This window comes from Trachypithecus francoisi, unplaced genomic scaffold (assembly GCF_009764315.1).
Source record: "Trachypithecus francoisi isolate TF-2019V2 unplaced genomic scaffold, Tfra_2.0 Contig00685, whole genome shotgun sequence".
Taxonomy (NCBI): domain Eukaryota; kingdom Metazoa; phylum Chordata; class Mammalia; order Primates; family Cercopithecidae; genus Trachypithecus; species Trachypithecus francoisi.
Genome location: NW_022680821.1, coordinates 20,350 through 37,283, shown reverse-complemented (window position 1 = coordinate 37,283; position 16,934 = coordinate 20,350). Strand labels below are relative to the sequence as shown.

At 48.9% G+C, this 16,934-nt stretch overlaps 1 pseudogene across 1 annotated transcript in view; it reads left to right on the top strand.

Annotated features, from left to right (window-relative positions):
- Nucleotides 1-350: 350 nt before the first annotated feature.
- LOC117087733 overlaps nucleotides 351-16,934 on the top strand; it is a 32,836-nt pseudogene continuing 16,252 nt past the window's right edge. The window contains exons 1-7 of the transcript XR_004438896.1: nucleotides 351-471; nucleotides 4,561-4,765; nucleotides 7,266-7,410; nucleotides 9,474-9,607; nucleotides 11,835-11,988; nucleotides 13,613-13,719; nucleotides 16,744-16,848. The product of XR_004438896.1 is annotated as a liver carboxylesterase 1-like (transcript). The remainder of the gene's footprint in view (nucleotides 472-4,560; nucleotides 4,766-7,265; nucleotides 7,411-9,473; nucleotides 9,608-11,834; nucleotides 11,989-13,612; nucleotides 13,720-16,743; nucleotides 16,849-16,934) is intronic.

Here is a 16,934-nt window from a genome sequence, read left to right as displayed (position 1 = left end):
TACAGTTTTTTTTTCTGAGGACCTCAGATTAAAGCTCCCCTTTGCCTAAAAGCATCTGCCTGCTGGTGCGGGCCTTTGAGGACCCTCACAGCGCACTGAGGTTAAAGTCCTGCAAGGGAGAAACCCTTATCTAACAAGTAGTTGGGCGAGTTTTTAGCTCTCTGTAATCTGAGAGTATAGTCCAGAGTGGTTTGATGAAAGAGAGTAAAGTGCGGGTGGGCGTGGCTTGAGGTCCCAATAGAAGCCCACGGAAATCTGGGGAAAGGGAGGGCTTTTCTGCTAGCTCCCAATTAGAGGATTAGGCAATTGGCAGCTCAGGGCGGTAACTCGGGGCGGGGCTGGGGTCCAGGACTGAACAGGGCAGTCCCTCTGAGCTGCAGGGAGACCTCGCAGGCCCCGGGTACTGTCGCCCTTCCACTATGTGGCTCCATGCTCTTGTCCTGGCCACTGTCGTTGCTTTCACGGCTTGGGGTGAGTCCTTCTGAAATCAAATATGCGGGGCACTTTTTGAAATCCTTGTTCTGGGCCAAGGTTGACGCAGATGCATAGAAAGGCAAACAGACAACAGGTCCGGCTCCGCGACTGTGCGTCCTCACTACTTGGACTTGGACTTGGAGCTGCTGAGCCGGATCAAACCAGTTCACGCGGAGATGCAGGGAGGGTGAACATCCTGAGACCGCCCTGCACTGCTCGCCCCCATGCAGGCCGGCAGCTGGCCTACCTCAGGCCTCACACACAAGAAATTTAGGCAGCTCAGTTTACTGTCCCTTAATTAGTGCCGTTATGGCTGGATCACCTAGAGCGGCTCAGCAGAATATTCAGAGCATCGTCTCTGTACCAGAGTGCCTGGATTTGAGTTCCCACTGGGCGCTTCACAGCTGTGGGTCCTTAGGCAAGGGACTGAGCCTTTCCGTACTTGGGTTACCCCCTCTCTGAAATAGAGGTGGCAGTGCTACCTATCTCATTGGGCTGTGGTGAGGAGGAAATGAGTCGTTGTTTTTAAAGCACTCTTGGCAGCGCCTAGTATGTAGAAAGCTCGAAAAAGGGTTGGATAAATAAAGGCTTTGTTTACAAAGGTAGTGTATGAATAGAAAATTTGAGCTGTGGTCAGGCCACTATATCAGGACCTCTTGCCATTAAAAAGACAGTTTCTTACTCATGTTCTCAACAGGAGGAGGACACCAGTGTGGGGGGCACAAGGGGAAGCAGCAGAGCATGGGGAGGGGACAGGGCGGATCTCAGGACAAGGGGCTTTTACTGTCGCTTCCACTGGAAAGAAGAGGCAAGGCAGGGCAGACAGGCTGAGGACTGGCGAGTTGGGATAATTCAGGAGGCTCTGGGGCACAGGGACTGTTCCTAGCTGTCTGGCACCTAGCCCTGGCTGATTAGGGCAGGTGGGTAGTGGCCAGGGCATGGCCACCAGATCAAAGAGGCGTTTGGGGTGTGGGATCCGGGTTGGCTGGACTCTAGGAGGGACAGTTTCTCCAAGGTCAACAAGGCCTCAGATGCCAGAGCATCAGAATACAGAAAGCAAAACACATGGTACATACAGGGGTGCAGCGAGGGGCCTGGAAAGGCCCCTGTACCATTTTATAGACGGAGAATCTGAGACTCACGCAGGGAAATGTACTTACCCAAGGTCAACCCAAAAATCGTGCCTGGGTCTGTCTCTGGGTCCTGAATCCTGACAGCCCAGGCCCCATCTGCATCCTGTCTTCCTTCTGGCAGCCTGACACTGTGAGAGCTCTGGAACTGTGGGGAAGGGCAGAGGAAGAGAGGAACCCTACTTGGAACTGAATGTTCCTTTATCTCTGGTTACTCCTGGCAATGCCATCCATTTCCTTCCTTAGGAAGACCATACAGGCTGCCTCCACTTCCTCAGTTCCTCCTCTGTATAATGGGCATGTTGATGCCTACCTAGCAAGGCTTCTTCGAAGATTAAATAAAGTGGAATGCATGCCTGACACACAGTAGGTGCCCACCATGTTCATGTTTCATATAACATCAGCAGCAACTGCTCTTGTTCTCATACTTATTTCTGCTTTCCCCCATTCACCCACTTTTTCACCCTTGGCATTCTGGCTGCCATCCTCCTCATCCTGTTGAAGTGAATCCCTGAGCTGAGAAAGACCAGCCCAGTGGTTTCTTCTCTGTCTTGACCTTCCTCCACCTCCCTGAAGCCCTCAGCACTCTTAGCTGGTTCCTCGATCTCTTCCTCCCTGGGCTTCCAGGACACCGGAATGTTCTCTCCTCCCTACACTGATGGACCTTCTGTCCTGGCTGTAGTGGTCCCTGTGTTTAATCTTTGTTTTTTTCCCTTCCCTGTCACACTGGCATCTTCTCCTGTCTAGGAGAAGATTCTACCCTGCTCCCCCACAAAGCTTCATCTTGCCACGATATCTCACTGACATCTCCACTGAGCCTGTGTAAACAGGGATCCAACATCACAAGCCATCTCTGGTCTTCTTTCCCTTCCATTTCCCCCACCTCTGGTCAGGGACGGAGTCTTTTTCTTTTCTTTTCTTTTCTTTCCCTCCCTCCCTCGTTCCCACTTTCTTTCCTTCCTTCCTTCCTTCCTTAGTTCCTTCCTTCGTTCCTTCCTTCCTTCCTTCCTTCCTTCCTTCCTTCCTTCTGTCCTTCCTTCCCTCCTTCCCTCTCTTTCTTTCTTTCTTTCTTTTTCTTTCCTTCCTTCCTTCCTTCTGTCCTTCCTTCCTTCCTTCCTTCCTTCCTTCCTTCCTTCCTTCCTTCTCACTCTTTCACCCAGACTGGAATTGCAGTTGTGCAATCTCAGCTAACTGCAACCTCTGACTCCTGGGTTCAAGTGATACTCCTGCTTCAGCCTCCTGAGGAGCCAGGATTACAGGCACACACATGCCCAGCTAATTTTTATATTTTCAGTAGAGAGAGGTTTTCACTATGTTGGCCAGGCTGGTCTTGAACTCCTGACCTCAAGTGATCTGCCTGCCTTGGCCTCCCAAACTGCTGCGATTACAGGTGAGCCACTGTGCCTGGTCTCCAAGTCTTTCAAAATATCTTCTAGACATCATCATATTTCTTCGTATTTTTTCTTTTTATTTAAAAATTTAAAATAATTTAGATGGGGTGGGAATATTTCAGGTGAAGACCAGAAATCCCATACAGTGCAGAAAACATGGAAATCACCAAGAAAACAGGCTACCTGTAATGCCACCACCCATTGCTATGTCGCTAAACATTCTTCCAAGGATGTTCATCTCAGTATTATTTGTAATTAGCAACAACAACAAAAGAAAAGAAGCTAAATATTGACATTACAGGGTTGGCTAATGAAAAGATGAGCATGGAGGCTGTTGTGTAACTGGGCTTTGCATAAGGGGTTTCCATTGTGATTGGATATTCCCCTTTAAGACCAAATCCGAATTGTTCTGTTCTGTTCTAGCCCCACGCTTTGAGGGAGGTGTTGACGTCTTGTCTGTATCCAAAGCAGAGCAGCTGGGAGGACAAGAGGCTGGAAATGACTTCCTAGGAGGGAAGCTTAGATCAACTGAGGTCACTGGAGCCAGATAGGACTTGAGGGGTGGGCAGCAAGATCAAGTGTCTGAAAGACCACAGGCTGCAGGTCAGATCAGGCCAGTACAATCCCATGACAGGTAGAACCAGGACTGATGCAGAGGCTGTGGGAAATGAATTTCAGCTCAGTGAGGAAGCACTGTCTGTGCTGCAAGAATGGAGCAGACCTGCCCAGGGCCACCAGAAGAATCTTCCTCGACCTGACCACATCCTTTATCTGGAATGGTTCCTGCTGCTTATTTATCCACTAAAGAAAACTCAAGTGCTTAGCCTGGCATTCTATCCCTCCCTGACATGCGCTCTGTCATTCCAGGAATATTTTCCACTCCCCGCAGACTCCACCTGGTGCACGTGGGCCAGCCCCCTCTCCCAGACAGGCTCTGCATTCTGCTGCTCTGAGCCTCAGCACATTCCCTTCTCTCTGCTGTGTACCACCCCCTGCTTCTCATTTCCCCTGATTCAATTCTCCCCTACCGCAAGTCCCAGCTCCTCCATGATGCCCACAATCAGAAGGCCTTGCTCCCTCTTCTAATTCCTAGACTGCCTTATGGGTACCTCTCCCAGGACACAGCCACTTCCTTCCTAGCTGTAGGCTCAGGTGTATATGTGACCCTTCCCTACAAGGGTCAGTGCTTCTGAGAATATGGGGCACCCCTTGTTCGTCCTCTCATCCAGCATGTGCCTCAGTGCCAGGATTCTAATGGATAAATGTTTCCAGAGGCTTCTAAGGGGGAAGCTAAATGTCTTGTTCTTTCCTAGTAGCTTTCCTTCTTGCGTTTATTTTTGGCTAGAAGTTTTTATGCCTCCAATTCTAATTTGCTCCTTAAACCAGCTCGATGAGTTAGGAAGGACGTTGATCCTCATCCCTATGGTACATCAAGAGAAACTGAGACCTAGCGGGTTTAGGTGACTTATTTAAGATTACTCACTTAAAAGTGGCAAACCCCACCTTGAATCCGGGTCCAGCCTTTTGCCTCTGATGAATCCTGATTTCTTCTCCATGTCCAGCAGGGCACCCGTCCTCACCACCTGTGGTGGACACCGTGCAAGGCAAAGTGCTGGGGAAGTTCTTCAGCTTAGAAGGATTTTCACAGCCTGTGGCCGTTTTCCTGGGAATCCCTTTTGCCAAGCCCCCTCTTGGACCCCTGAGGTTTACTCCACCGCAGCCTGCAGAGCCATGGAGCTTCGTGAAGAATGCCACCTCTTACCCTCCTATGTAAGCCAGGGGTGGCTGTGGGTGTGTCTGTGGGGGATGTTTGCCTCAAAGTGATGCAGGAAGGAGTCAAGGCAGTTCCCCAGTGGGCTGATCCTTTGCTCTGGAATCCTTAAGATCATTGAAGACCCTTAAGAACATTCCAGAAGTCTCACAGCATTCTGGAGTCCATTATTTAACACATGTTTATTGACTACCTACTGTGTGCCAGACATGTTTCTGGGTTCTTGGGATCCATTAGTGCACAAAGCCAAGATCCCTAGGTTCATGGAGTGTGCATTCTAGCAGGGGGAGACAGGTAAGAACAACATGCAAATTACTCCATGAATTATGTGATATGTTAGAATGGGATAAATGCCTTGGAAACAAAGAAGCAGTTAAGCAGGTGAGGGAGATCAGAAAGAAGGATCTCATGAATTCCTCTGTCTTGAATTCTGACATAGTTGGGTAGAGGGGAGGGCCAGGAAGTGTGTAGGTGGCAAGTGTACTGAGGTGTCCGCTCGGTAAGTGCTCAACTCTCAAGTGTGTCCAGTTCCGTATTCCTGAGGAGAACGATGGCAGGTGTGTCCATTCACCCTGGCCAAGCTGGGAAGAAAAGCCCAAAGGTTCTAATTGGCCTCACCACCACTCCCCAGGGTACCAAGGACCCTACAGGCATCAGAGCAGACCCCACTCATCTCGGCAGCCAGGCATTCGGAGGTTTTCCAGCAGTCCGTCTCTGGCTACCTTCTTTACTTTGCTTTTTTTTTTTTTTTTTTAATATTTTCTGTTTTTGTTTTGTGACTGCAAATGTAATATATACTTATTACAGAAAATTTAGGAAATTCAGAGAAGGAAAAGTAAGAATATTAAAATCACATACAATATCCCACCACTCAGAGAGAACAACTGTCAATATTTTAGATGGTAAAGTATTATGATCTAATATGTTGTCTGTATTTCAGTTTTTTGTCTGTTGCTATACTTTCTCCCTTTAAAATGGAATGCTACATTGAGATAATTTGGATGCCTGCTTTGCTCATTTATAAGTATGTGATGAGCATCATTCCATCCCATGAAATAGCACAGCCTGATGTTAACAGCTGCATTACATTGGGTATTGAACCATAACTAATTTCCCCAAGCTTGTATTTGGGTTCATTAAGTTACATGTGATGTTTTTAATAACATAACATCATGAATGTGAAACCTTTATGCACATTTATGAATATTTTAGGATAACTTCCCAGAAATGACATTTCTGAGTCAAAGAGTATATATCTCTTGTTTGATTTCCCTCCCAAAATATTCCAACTACACTCCTTTCATTGATGTATGAAAATCTCCATTTGGTGCACCCTTGGCAATGCTTGGGATCATTAAAAAATGATTTTGGCTATTGGATAGGCAACATAATAATAACAATAACAGCAATATTATTTTCCTGTTTAATTTGCATTTATCTGATGACCAGTGAAGTTGAGTTCTTTTTCCCTTTCTTCCCATTGGAATGTCTTTTGATTATTATTATTATTGTTATGCCGCTTGTACTTGGTGTTCTGTAGGAAAATCTCCCAGGATGGAAATCAAGAAGTCATCTTTGCTGGCTCTGATTCTGTCACTTGACAGCTGTGTCATCCCAGAGCCTGAGTGCCTCAGTTTCCTCATGTATCTACTGGGGGCGGTGACGCCTGCCTTCTGGTACTTTGAGATCTGGGACTGTGGCTTATACTATTCTTGTGTGTAAGAACCACATGGCATGAATCTTCCTGGCTATATGACATTGGTCAGGTTCTCTAACCTCTCTGGGTTTCAGTTTTCTCATTTGTAAAATGGAGATAATAGAACCTATGTAATGGGACTGATCTGAGGCTTAAATGAGTTAATATACAAAGGGTACTTAAAAGAGTGCCTGGAACACTGGGAGGACTCAATAACTATTACCAATGTTCATCTATGTTGTATCCTTGAGATCGTTTATCAGGGCAACGCAACAGCACTTTCCTGGAAGAGCCAGATGATAGAATCTTGGCGTGTCAGGGCTGCAAGAACCATGTAGAAATCACTGCTCTCACTTAGACCTGGTAGATTTGGGACCCAGAATGAGAAAGGAATTCACCCAAAGTCACCCTGCAAATAAGTGGCAGAGAGAGGACTAGAGCACAGTTCTCCTGATGTTGTCCCACGAAGATTTCACCCCTGAGCTACTGAGGGAAATGTCACCTCCCAGGGAGGATCAGTGTATTTGTTGTCTCCCCTCCTTGATGCTGGGAGTCCCAAAGGCTCCGGGAAGGAAAGAGGTGTGAAGCCCTTCTCACTCTGCTTGGTCTTAGGAGACCTCAGTAAGTCCCAGCGCCCCCACCTGGATGGAGCCCCTGATAGCCTCCTACTCACTACAATGTCGTGAGTCTGTAAATATCAAGTCCATTTTCAGGCTTAAACCTCCCAGTCCAAGGTGCTGCCTTAGATGACACCTGGCTTAGATCCAGCTGAACTTCAGGGGTTCTTTTCTCCCCCTCCCCAGGTGTTCCCAGGATCCCAAGAGGGGGAAGTTTCTCTCAGACCTATTGACTAACAGAAAGGAGAACATTTCTCTCAAGGTTTCCGAAGACTGTCTTTACCTCAATATTTACACTCCTGCTGACTTGACCAAGAAAAACAGGCTTCCGGTAAGCTCTGGGATCCCCTGGTCAAGGCCTGTCAGTTCCAGTACCCCGGATCTTCTAGTGTAGATCGGAAGGGGATGAAGGCAGCTTGGGGAGGGGGCTGCACAGGCCAGGACCTCAGGGCCTCCACAGGTAACACAGGTTTTCCACACCTCAGTTTCCCCTCGTGACACAGGAACTCTGGGGGAGTTTGCTGTGTATCTTTATGAACATCTTAATTGTTCCAAGTTCCCTCATGCTAATAGAAGGATGAGAATGATTACTTTTAGTTACTAGATGAACAATCTGATACCCAGAGTGGGTAAGACATGATTTTCAATAATGTTAGCGGTGGAAGGAACTTAGAGAAAAGCCAACACCCCAACTCTTTCTTTTCAGATAGAGAAACTGAGGCCCAGACTGGGAAGGAGAGGTCACTCAGTAGGGTAGTTTTGGCTCAAGTCTTCTGATCTTCAAACCAGTGCTTTTGACATGGAGTAGGGCATTGAGCTTGTATGTGGCCTTTCTCCAGCACACCAACATTCATCTGGGGTCACTTTCACCGTCTGGGTACAGATGTTGGGGGCGGAGCCTGGGACAATCCCAGAAGCTCTTTCTTTTGCCTTTGGCCAAATATCTGGGATTTTTTTGTACGTAATTTCCCTCCGTAATTGTCTTGATAAAGGCTGATGACCCAATGTCCCAATGTGTCAGCATTTCCCAAATAAATGAAGGGCTGGAGATGGGGCAGGCTGCCAGCTGCAGGGTAGGGAGGGTCTCCTGGCAAAGAAGGCCACCCCAGGGTGGAAGAGGAAGGAGTGTCACATCCAGCCAGTCTCCCAGGGGCACTCTGGCATGGTGCCCAGGAGTAGGGGAGCAGGTCTGTGAACGTGTGACTAGAAGTTGGCCCTACATGTGCTTTGTAAGACACAGGAAGTGGGAGAAAGGCTTACTCATTCATTCATTCATTCATTCATTCTTCTATTGTGTACTCAGTGCTCCATATACACAGTTAGACCTGGGGTTTCCGCAAAAGGAGGAACATGAACCCCGTCCACGCAGCCCCTGCCTTCAGGGATCTTGCCATCTGGGCTGTAGAGACATATTATCTCTTCAGTATGTTATTGCAGGCCAGGCTGCGGGCTCAGCCTTCACACAAAGATGAATGTACACTCAGTCCCTCCCCAGGAAGCAGGCAGGGATTAGATGTGTGGGAGAAACAGGAACTCTGGGAACCTGGAGGCAGGAGAACCTCCAGGAATGGCCACAGGTTCTAGAACTACACGTGCTTAGAACAGCACTTAGTACATAGTTTATATTATGAGTTCTTTTATATTCATGAATAATATTATTACAATATTATTATTTTAGCCCCTCTCACTTCTTCCCCACTATGTGGACTTTTAAAATGCAAGAACCATGCATGAGGAATTGTATCCACTCTCATCCTCGGGTATTAGCAGAGTCCCTGGCACATAGTAAGTTCTCAGACAGTGTTAGTCCATTGATTGAAGGCATCCTGAAGTGGGTGGGTTTTAGGCTGGGCTCTGAGGGATGGATAGGATTTGGGGATGCAGCGGCATAGAGGAGGCATTTGAGGAAGAGACACCATCACAGGCATGTGTGCTTCCCGAGACAGTCATTCATGCACAGAGAAGTTTAATTCACCAGGAGAGAGTTAACTGAGATGAAGCTGAGATACGAGGGCTGCCCCATGGATACGCTGAGTGCATGAACAGTCCAGGCTTGAGGGTGATGGGAGTGAGGGGGAGAACACGACATCCTTAGTCTTTGCTATGCCCATGATGATGTTCTCAGCATGAAGAGCCTTGGGAGGAGGAGGCATTGGAGGCTGGGTAGAAAGAAAGGGGCAGCCAGGGTATGTGCAGTGGGGTGGTGGCTCGGGCCCGGGTTGGGAGAATTTTGGAGGAGAGAGACTGGCTTTTGCAACCTTGCTGGGCACTGGTGAACTTTGGGTAACATCCTCCTTTAGTTGTGACCAACAGGTAGGTCACCAAACAAAACACCCTCTGAGTGCTCTCTGGCTCTGTGTCTTGTAACTGGTATGTTGCTTCCTCCCTGCCCAGGTGATGGTGTGGATCTACGGAGGGGGGCTGATGGTGGGTGCGGCATCAACCTATGATGGGCTGGCCCTTGCTGCCCATGAAAACGTGGTGGTGGTGACCATTCAATACCGCCTGGGCATCTGGGGATTCTTCAGGTAAGAAATTAGACTCTCCTCACTGCACTTTGACCCCCAACATAAGGCTGCTAGGACCCAACTCTGGTCATGTCAACCCTCAGGAGACCTTAGCTAGATTCCTCATTGTAGCATACAAACCTCATCATAATTGGACACTACCTACCCTCTCACTCCCCAGCCACACTCATCCACTTGCCTCTGAGGTTTTGCATGTGCTACTCCTCTGCCTGGAATGCTAAGTACTTGAGGAACTGCTCATCATCCTGCAAGACCCAGCCCCCAGTTACCTCCACTGAAAGACTCATCTCTTCTTCACCTATGTTTCTCCAGCACATTGAATTTCTCTGTCATGACACTTAGGAGGCAGCCCAGCTCTTGAAGGTTGACACATCTGACTTCTCATGGAAAGGAGGGAAGGGGCAGAGTCACAGAGGGAGTTCAGGGCATGTTGTGGGTGAAGAAATGAGGGCTGCAGATGGTGGGGTGTGGGAGCATCTGACCCCTTCCTGGAGGAGCGTTGGCGTCCTCTCACCCCATGCTCCGCTTGAAATCTGGCAAGTGCGGGAAGCAAGGATTGAGTCTTCCCCATCAGGTCTCCATGGGGACAGGAGTCAGGTCTCCTTCAAGGTGCAACTACTATGAACCTTTTCTAAGTGTTACCATCCCAGCACCCCAATCTCGAGTGAGTGCTGGAAGGGCTGTGGGAGGGATTCTCCTCACTGATGAAGAGGCCTAGGGAGATGGAGGATGGGTTCTGGTCTACTGTCAGCTAGGCATCCCAGGTCAGTCTTGGCTGTATCACCTTCATCCCTTTCAGCCACAGGCTGTGTCTCTGCTCCCCATTATAATAAAGCTGCTTCATGATCTGTCTCCACTTCCTCTTTTCTGCGTATCTCCTCTACCCATGCCAGTCAGGTTTCTTCCTGGATACGCCACTCAGCTGGTCTCCTCGCGGTCACCGATGACCTCCCCCTACTCTCCACCCAACTTCACAGCAGCAGCCAATGGCTGCTCAGCCTGTGCGACATGCTTCCTTCCCAGTCCCTTTCCTGGTCCCTCCTCCTCCCTGTCCACAGGCCTCTCTTGTCTCCCTCTCCCTCCCTACTAATTCCCAGTGATCCCAGGGAGCAGCCCAGAGCCCCTGTTTCCAGCCCACTTCACCTTTGAATCCCGCAGGCATCACTCACTGCCTTCTCCCCACCCCTGGCTGTCTAAAGGTGCCGGAAGGAGGAACAAGCTGAATCCTTGACTCCCACTGCTCCTCCCACCGCGCCTCCACTCAGCTGCTGCTGTCCCATCCTCCCAGGGGCTCAGGAGAAGGCCCTGTGGGCAGCCTGGACTCTGTATTTTCTCATAACTCTTTTGGCTCCACCTTCAGAATCCACTACTTCGCACCTTCTCCCTGGCTCCTACCCCAGCCAAAGCTTTCTGTCTCTCACCTTGATTATGATCCTAACACTTACTTTCAAATACCTGCCACTTTTACCCTGAGGCTGAGTCGCACAGTACCAAGAGTGATCACTTAGCATGTGTGTTGAATCATGCAATGCCTCTGCACAAAACACTGCAGGGGCTTCCCATGTTCCTTACGATAATAGCCAATAGCCGAAGTTCTTATCAGGGCCCCAGGGCCCTCTCTAGCTGCATCTCCTGACTCACACTGTCCTTCACTGGGCCCCAGGGCCTTTGCACTTACTTTTTCTTCTGTCTGAAATTTCTTTCTTTGAATATTTGCAAGGCTCATGTACTTGTTGTGCTTGTTTTATGAAGGTCTTTGTCTCCAAAACCTCAAATGCCACTGCCTCCAAAAAGCCTTCCCTGATTGCAATCTGAAATGGCATCCCCTGTCCCACCCCTGTTTTTTTCCTTATTCCATTGTGTTTACCTCAATGCGCTTTGATTACCTGACATCGTTATATCCTCTCTATATATCTATTTATCTGCTTGTGATCTGTGGTGGGAGCTATGTGTCGTCACAGGTTTTGCCTGTTTTGCTCTCAGATGTGCTCTAGCTCATAGGATAGTGTCAGGCATACAGTAGATGCTCAGCAAATAGTTGCCAGTTGAGTGAATGTAGAACCATACATCACCACAATGATGTAGGAATAAAGGCAGGGTCTCAGAGATGCTGAAGCCCAGTCTTATTCTTAAAGGCTCCCTGAGTGCCCCTGGCCCCATCTCTAGTCCTGAAGGTCCTGCCATGACATCTCTGCTCCCCACCCTCAACCTGTTCTCTTCCTCACAGCACAGGGGATGAACACAGCCGAGGGAACTGGGGTCACCTGGACCAGCTGGCTGCCCTGCGCTGGGTCCAGGACAACATTGCCAGCTTTGGAGGGAACCCAGGCTCTGTGACCATCTTTGGAGAGTCAGCGGGAGGAGAAAGTGTCTCTGTTCTTGTGAGTGCTCCTGGCACCAGGCCCAACCCCACACTGGATGTGATGCTGATGAGACCTTTTGGACACCTGTCAATCCAGCTATGCACACCTCTGATTACCCTGATACCTAGTTTCAGGACTGACGTTACTCACTGCCTAGCATCAGGGGGTGGAAAGCTAAAGACCAAGCTCTCCTTGGCCCCCAGGAAGCTCAGATCTCAGCTTAGTGTCCCGGGGCCATATGAATCTCTAGTTGTGGCCTACAATGGTGGCATTCTCCTCTTCTAGCTTGGTTGAGCTCTTTCTCTCTTTCTGTCTCTCCTTTCCACTCATTTTCACATAAGGACTCACATCCCTTCTCTTGGGTGATAGGGATAGGCTTAAATTATGAGTGAGGGCAGGCAAAGACAAGAGGTGGACAGAGGTCATTGTTTAGTTAATACAGAACTAGGTATGGAGGGGACATGGACACTGAGCAGGCTGGGGATTCCTCTGGGGTGGTCTGATGGCTGGTCCATGCCCAAGAAGTAGGCAACAGTCTCTGCGACTGTGGGGCCGGTGGGCTGGGGGGCGGACAGAGGAAGGCGGGATGGAGCCGGGGATAGGGAGGGATGGGGCAGGGGTTGTGGGTCATAGACGCAACCTGGGGGTGTGAGGGGTCCTGCTGGTGTGGGGGATTGGGTGCAGGAGAAACTGGGGGAGCTGGGGTGAAAAACCAGATGAGAAGTACCGGGAGCCGTAGGAAGCCTTCCGCCTGCCTCGATGTGGGCAGAGGGTCAGCCCACTGCTGGAGTCTTCAATGCTGTGTTGGCTTTGTACTTGAATACACAGAGGAAAAATTTTTATACTTTTTAAAGTAAAGAAAAAGGAAAAATACAGATAAGCCCAAGAAAGGCAAAAAACTATCTACAATCCCATAACCCAGGGATAGTCACTGTGCTCTGTTTGACGTGGATTTTTCTAGTCTTGCTTCCTTGACTTTTTATTTATCTGTCTATTCATCTATCCGTCCATCTACCTATCAATGAACCTACCTATCATCTATTATCTCTCTTTGTCTTTTTTATTTACAAAAGTACTTTCCTGAATATTATAATACAATGCAACGATTTTACTAAATATTAAGTGCTGTCCCTTAATAGTATCTTTTACAGTTGCACCGTATTCCATGATAAAAATGAAAAACCATTTATTAGCCCAATTGTATAATATTGGAACTGTGAGTTATTTCCAGTGTGTATCATTATAAACAGCAGAGGCATTCTTAGAAATCTTCGTTTGCCGCCAGGATCACTTTTTAGGATAAACTCTGAGTAATGGAGATGTGGATTCGGAAGTTGTGGCTAGGAGATGCTAAGTTGCCTTTCCAATAAATTTGTTGGTTAGGCTCGGCTGTCACACACCTCCCATTATGTCCCTGCCCTGTGCTCTATCCCAATCCCGCTGAGGTTCCCTTGGGTGGCCAGGTGGGCGGAGAGCCTGGCAAGCAGGCAGGGCCAGGTGAGGAGCCATTGTGTCCACTGAGCCCCAGGGTCTCAGGGGAATGGGTCAGGGCAGAGGTGGGATAGATGTAGCTTGGAAGAGCGAGCGAGTCACTGACCCCACTCCTGAGCATGAACTCTCCTCCCCTCCACTCTGCTCTCAGGTTTTGTCTCCATTGGCAAAGAACCTCTTCCACGGGCCATTTCTGAGAGTGGCGTGGCCCTCACTGCTGTTCTGGTGAAGAAAGACGATGTCAAGCCCTTGGCTGAGGTAGGTCTCCCGCTGGATACTCCCACCCCCTTGGCTCTGTGCTCCTGAATCCTCAGGGGTCTCTCTTGTGGTGGGCTCTAGCTAATGTTCTCCTAGAATCACTGAGGCATCAATGGCTGAGCAGAAAGGGCGAGGAGACACCTTGATCAACGTCCCAGTTTCACAACCGGGGAAACCGACACAGGGCTTGGAAGGGGTTTGCCAAGGGCAGCAGGTGATCAAAGCAGAGCTGGGACTCCAGCTCCTGGCCCTAGCAGCCAGTACAGTGCCCTATCTGTGACCACACTGCTCCTATGTGCCAGGGCCTGGTGCCATGTTGGGCAGTAGGCAGGGGGCAGTGGGCTGAGATGATGTCTTATATCTCTCAGGGTCTGAGTTCTGTGGACCCACTTGTGGGCTGTCGGCCTGGAGCGGTTCCACACTGAGCGCCTGATAACCAGGATTGGTTCTTGGAGAATTCACTCATTGTTCATTTGTTCACACCACAAAACTAGGTGAATAAATGAAGGCAAGAACAAGAAGTGGGCAGAGGTCACTGTTTGGCTCAAAGTCAGATGTCCATGTGGAGGAAATGTAGACACTATATGGCCGTATGTGGCTCTGCATTCTAGCCAAACACCTAACACCTCCCCAAGCTTCTGCTATAATGTAGGGAATAGATGAGTCGTTACAGAATCACACAATTACAAAGTGTCACCTAAGACAAGAGCAGTAAAGGTGAGGCACTTGCTGCCACAGCAGAATCTAAAGAGAGCTTTGAGTCCTGGGGCAGGAAGAGGTTACCAGAGAAGGCTTGCTGGAAAAGTGACCAGTGAGTCAGGAGCAAAGAATGTCCAGGGAGTGGGAGCAGCACATGTGCGTGTCTTGTGGCAGGAGGCCACATCTCAATCGTGAGGGAGAGACAGAGACAGGGCCGACGGGGTCAGAGCAGGGAGAGCAGGGGGAGCGTGGCGAGTACTGAGAGCTGGGATGTTGGCAGGGATCACACTGCACAGGACCCTGGCAAGGATTTTGTCATTGTCTGGAGAATGGTTGGAAGCCAAAGGAAGAGGTGACAAATAGGAATCCAGACCTAGGCTAAGGAGCGCCCACTGGAGCCAGTGGCATGGAGGATTTCAGTAGATTTGAAAGCTTGTTTGAGGATAGCGTCAAAATTTAAAGGGCTGGTACATAGGAGAGAAAATGGGGATGTCAAGAATTTTTAGAATTTTTGAGAATTTTTTTAGAATTCACTGGTTATAAGCAACAGTCGCCCATTGATCCAACTTAAGTCAAGAAGGAGCATTATCCTGGTGTGGTGGCTCATGCCTGTCATCCCTGCAATTTGGGAGGCCAAGGCAGAAGGATTGCTTGAGCCCAGGAGTTCGAGACCAGCCAGGGCAACAAAGTGAGACCCTGTCTCTACAAAATATCAAAATATTGAGCTGGGCATGGTGGTGCAAGCCTCTGGGCCCATCTACACGGGAGGCTGAAGAGGGAGGATCAGCCGAGCCCAGGAGGTCTAGGCTGCAGTGAGCTGTGTTTGCACCATGGCTCTCCAGCATGTACACTCACCCTGGCTCCCCACCATGGAGCCTGCCTGCTCTCCCTCTGTGCCCTTCTTTCTGGCTGCACTTTGCTTCCAGTGTGCATGAGCACCTTATCTGCCCCTAAGCTTAAGGACTCTCCTTTGGTTCCAGAGAGTAGTCAGGCTGTCTTTTCTGTTGTGAAAAACGAGCGTTTTTACGTTAGCAACTCTCCGCCCCAATTCCAGGTCACTTAGGAGAGAGGCTCACTGTCCTGTCTTTGCTTAGATGTCCCTGGACTCTTAGAAAAGAGGGAAACCAGAGTGTGCTGGGCAGACTGACCCCAATCCCCAGGACAGGCATGAGGGAGCCTCTCCCTCAGGAGGGCTTTTTAAATTTTTACATTTTTTACGTATTTTTAAAGATTGAAAGAGTTCTTGGTGCACTAATTGGTGTTGCTCTGTGGCTTGACTTAGGACAAAGGTGAACAGACCATCGCTCATGGTCAAATCTGGATCTATGCCTGCATGGCCCTTGAATTAAGATTGGTTTCTAAAAATTTTTTGATGATTGAAAGGAATCAAAAGAAGAATAATATTTCATGAACCATAAAATTATATGAAATTCAAGTTTCAGTGTCCATAAAGGAAGTTTTCTTTGAACACAGTGACACCCGTTCATTTACCTCATGTCTATGGCTGTGTTTCACGTCAACAGCAGTGCTAAAGTTGCAGCACAGACCATGTGGCCCACAAAGCCTCAAATATTTACTATTTGGCCTTGATGGGCACATTGCCGACCTGTGCCCTAAAGAGTCGTGCTTGATTACTGCTTGCGACTCTAGTACCCAAATGTGCAGCTGGAAACTCCTGGCTGTGCCACAGACGCCTCACTCAGCTGAGAAACCCCGTCTATGTCTTACAAGGGAAGACATCCTGTTTTTCTTTAGAACTCACCTTTAAAGCACATTCGCTACCTTCTGAAGTGCCTCTGTGTGAATCGTCTTACCTAGGCCTCCTGCAACGCTGCACGTGTTTATTGTGTGGGAGACATGGCACTCTCCCACATGTATTAACTCATGAGGTAGGTGCAGTCTTTATTCCTATCCATGGGTGGAGAAACCAAGGCCCAAAGAAATCAGCTGGACTGCCTGTGGCCTAATGGCTGGTAAGTGGAGCAGCCAGGATTTGAAAGCAGACAAGGAAGTTCAGGATTCCATGCTCTCTACCCCAGCTCCACCTCACCTTTCTTGACACATTCAGCTTGAGATCATTATGTCCATTGCAATGGAGATAAGGTAGCAGAGATGAGAGATTACATAATTGACCTATGGTACAATTGAGATAAGTAACAGAGGCAATGCTCTGTGGGATCTGGAACCCACACCCGCGGGTCTACAGTATCTTCTGCTGCCCCCTGCCACTTGTACAAGTGGGCTTGGGGTAGAATGCCACTTTCCACGTTGATGGAGGGAAGGGACATCGGTCTTGAACTCTACCACTGCCTGTGATCTTTGCAGAAATTTGCTATCGCTGCTGGGTGTCAAACCGTCACCTCAGCTGTCATGGTTCACTGCCTGCGACAGAAGACAGAAGAGGAGCTCTTGGAGACGACATTGAAAACAGTAGGTGTGCCTGTTCCCGTAGCCCAAACTCTGTAAACTTGGTCCCAGACTTCTTCATTTCAGCCGTACTCTTGCCCTGGGTCAGT